Here is a 4250-nt window from a genome sequence, read left to right on the forward strand (position 1 = left end):
AAGAGATGGGAATACCAGACCACCTGATCTGCCTCTTGAGAAATCTGTATGCAGGTCAGGAAGCAACAGTTAGAACTGGACATGGAATAACAGACGGGTTCCAAATAGGAAAAGGAATACATCAAGGCTGTATATTGTTACCCTGCTTATTTAACTTATATGCAGAGGACATCAGGAGAAACACGGGGCTGGAAGAAGCACAAGCTGGAATCAAGATTGGCGGGAGAAATATCAATAACCTCAGATATGCAGCTGACACCACCCTTATGGCAGAAAATGAAGAGGAACTCAAAAGCCTCTTAATGAAAGTGAAAGTGAAGAGTGAAAAAGTTGGCTTAAAGCTCAACATTCAGAAAACGAAGATCGTGGCATCCAGTCCCATCACTTCATGGCAAACAGATGGGGAAACAGTGGAAACAGTGGCTGACTTTATTTTTCTGGGCTCCAAAATCACTACAGATGGTGACTGCAGCCATGAAATTAAAAGACACTTACTCCTTGGAAGAAAAGTTATGACCAACCTAGATAGCATATTCAAAAGCAGAGACATTACTTTGCCAACAAAGGTCCATCTAGTCAAGGCTATGGTTTTTCCTGTGGTCATGTATGGATGTGAGAGTTGGACTGTGAAGAAGGCTGAGCGCCGAAGAATTGATGCTTTTGAACTGTGGTGTTGGAGAAGACTCTTGAGAGTCTCTTGGACTGCAAGGAGATCTAACCAGTCCATTCTGAAGGAGATTAGCCCTGGGATTTCTTTGGAAGGAATGATGCTAAAGCTGAAACTCCAGTACTTTGGCCACCTCATGCGAAGAGTTGATTCATTGGAAAAGACTCTAATGCTGGGAGGGATTGAGCGCAGGAGGAGAAGGGGACGACAGAGGACGAGATGGCTGGATGGCATCACGGACTCGATGGATGTGAGTCTGAGTGAACTCCAGGAGTTGGTGATGGACAGGGAGGCCTGGCGTGCTGTGATTCATGGGGTTGCAAAGAGTCGGACACGACTGAGCGACTGTACTGACTGACTGCCTGATGCAATCCAACATAGGAGTACCTCAATCCATATGAGAAACACTAACAGACATAAAAGGAGAAATGGACAGTAACACAATAATAGTGGGAAACTTTAAAACCCCACTCACACCAATGGACAGATCATCAAAACAGAAAATTAATAAGGAAACACAAGTCTTACATGATACATTTGATGAGATGGATCTCATTGATATCTTCAGGACATTCCATTCAAATGCAGAAAATACACCTTCTTCTCAAGTGCACATGAACATTCACCAGGATAGACCACATCTTGGGTTACAAATCAAACCTCAGTAAATATAAGAAAATTGAAATGGTATAAAGCATCTTCTCCAACCCTAGCACTATGAGACTAGATCAGGAAAAAGAGCTCTAAGAAGCACAAACATACGGAGATTAAACAACATGTTTGTAAATAACCAACAGATTACTGAAGAAATCAAAAAAGAAATCAAAAAAATTCTAGAGACAATGAAAACACAATTCAAAACCTATGGGATGCAGCAAAAGCAGTCCTATGAGGGAAGTTTATAGCAATACAATCCTACTTAAAGAAACAAGAAAAACATCAAATAGACAACCTAACTTTACACCTAAAACAACTGGAAAAAGAAGAACAAAAAAACCCCAAATTTAGTAGAAGGAAAGAAATCATAAATATCCTAGAAGAAATAAATGAGAAAGCAATGAAAGCAACAATAGTAAAGCTTAATAAAACCAAAAGCTGGTGCTTTGAGAAGATAAACAAAACTGACAAACCTTTAGCCAGACTCATGAAGAAAGAGAGAAGAATCCAATCAACAAAATTAGAAATTAAAAAGGAGAGGTTAAAACAGACAATGCAGAATTATAAAGGATTATAAGAGACTATTATAAACAACTATGTGGCAGTAAAATGGATAACCTGGAAGAAATGGACAGGATCTTAGAAAAGTTCAATCTTCCAAGACTGAACCAGGAAGAAATAGAAATTATGAACAACCCAATTACAAGCACTGAAATTGAAGCTATGATAAAACATCTTCTGAAAAACAAAAGCTCAGGACCAGATGGCTTCACAGGAGAATGCTATCAAACATTTAGAGAATTAATGTCTGTCGTTCTAAAACTCTTTCTAAAAACTGCTGAGGAAGGAACACTTCCAAAGTCATTCTATGAGGCCACTATCACCCTGATACCAAAACCAGACAAAGACAACACACAAAAAGAAAACTACAGGCCAATATCACTGATGAACATAGATGCAAAAATCCTCAACACAATTTTAGCAAACAGAATTCAGCAATACATCAAAAAGCTCATACACCATGATCAAGTTGGGTTTAATCCAGGGGTGCAAGGATTCTTCAATATATGCAAATCAATCAATGTGATACACCATATTAACAAATTGAAATATTAAAAATCATATGATAATCTCAATAGATGGAGAAAAAGCCTTTGACAAAATTCAGCACCCATTTATGATTAGAAATCTTCAAAAAATGGGCATAGAAGGAACCTACCTCAACATATTAAAGGCCATATATGAGAAGCCTACAGCAAACGTTATTCTCAATGGTGAATAATTGAAAGCATTCCCTCTAAGAATAGGAACAAGACAAGGGTGTCCACTTTCACTACTGTTATTCAACATAGTTTTGGAAGTCCTAGCTACAGCATCAAAGAAGAAAAAGAAATAAAAGGAATCCAGATCAGAAAAGATGTAAAGCGCTCACTGTTTGCAGATGACATGATCCTGTACATAGAAAACCTTAAAGATAGTATCAGAAAATTGCTAGAGCTAATCAGTGAATTTAGTAAAGTTGCAGGATACAAAATCAATACACAGAAATTACTTGCATTTCTATATTCTAACAATGAAAAACCAGAAAGAGAAATTAAGGAATAAATCCCATTCACCATTGCAACAAAAAGAATTACATATCTGGGAATAAACTTACCTAAGGAGACAAAAGAACTGTACACAGAAAATTATAAAACACTGATGGAAGAAATCAAAGATGACATAAACAGATGGAGAGATATTCCATGTTCCTGGGTAGGAAGAATCAATATTGTGAAAATGACTATACTACCAAATGCAATCTACAGATTCAATGCGATCCCTATCAAATTACCAATGGCATTTTTCACAGAATTAGAACAAAGAATTTCACAATTCATATGGAAACACAAAAGCCCCCAAATATCCAAAGCAGTCTTGAGAAAGAAGAATGGAGCTGGAGGAATCAACCTTCCTGACTTTAGATTATACTAGAAAGCTACAGTCATCAAGATAGTATCCTACTAGCACACATACAGAAATATAGACCAATGGAACAAGATAGAAAGCCCAGAAATAAACCCATGCACGTATGGGTACCTTATTTTTGACAAAGAAGGCAAGAATACACAATGGAGAGAAGACAGCCTCTTCAATAAACGGTGCTGGGAAAACTGGACAGCTACATGTGAAAGAATGAAGTTAGAACACTTCCTAACACCACACACAAAGATAAACTCAAAATGGACTAAAGACCTAAAGGTAAGATGGAAACTATAAAACTCTTAGAGGAAAACACAGGCAGAGCATGCAATGACCTAAATCAAAGCAAGATCCTCTATGACCCACCTCCTGGAGTAATGGAGATAGAAACAGAAGTAAACAAGTGGGACCTGATTAAACTTAAAGGCTTTTGCACAGCAGAGGAAACTATAAGGAAGGTGAAAAGACAACCCTCAGAATGGGAGAAAATAATAGCAAATGAAACAACTGACAAAGGATTAATTTCCAAAATACACAGGCAGCTCATACAACTCAAAGCTAGAAAAACAAACAACCCAATCAAAAAGTGGGAAAAAGACCTAAACAGACATTTCTCCAAGGAAGATATACCAATGGCTAACAAACGCATGAAGAGATGCTCAACATCACTCATTATTAAAGAAATGAAAATCAAAACCACAATGAGACATCACCTCACACCGGTCAGAATGGCCATTATCAAAAAGTCTACAAAGAATAAATGCTGGAGAGGGTGTGGAGAAAAGGAAACACTCTTGCACTGTTGGTGGGAATGTAAATTGATACAGCCACTATGGAAGACGGTATGGAGAGTCCTTAAAAAACTAGGAATAAAACCACCATATGACCCAGCAATCCCACCCCTAGGCATCTACCCCAAGGAAACCAAAACTGAAGGAGACACATGTATCCCATTGTTCATTGC

Source organism: Bison bison, unplaced genomic scaffold (assembly GCF_000754665.1).
Source record: "Bison bison bison isolate TAMUID 2011002044 unplaced genomic scaffold, Bison_UMD1.0 scf7180017864384, whole genome shotgun sequence".
Lineage (NCBI taxonomy): Eukaryota > Metazoa > Chordata > Mammalia > Artiodactyla > Bovidae > Bison > Bison bison.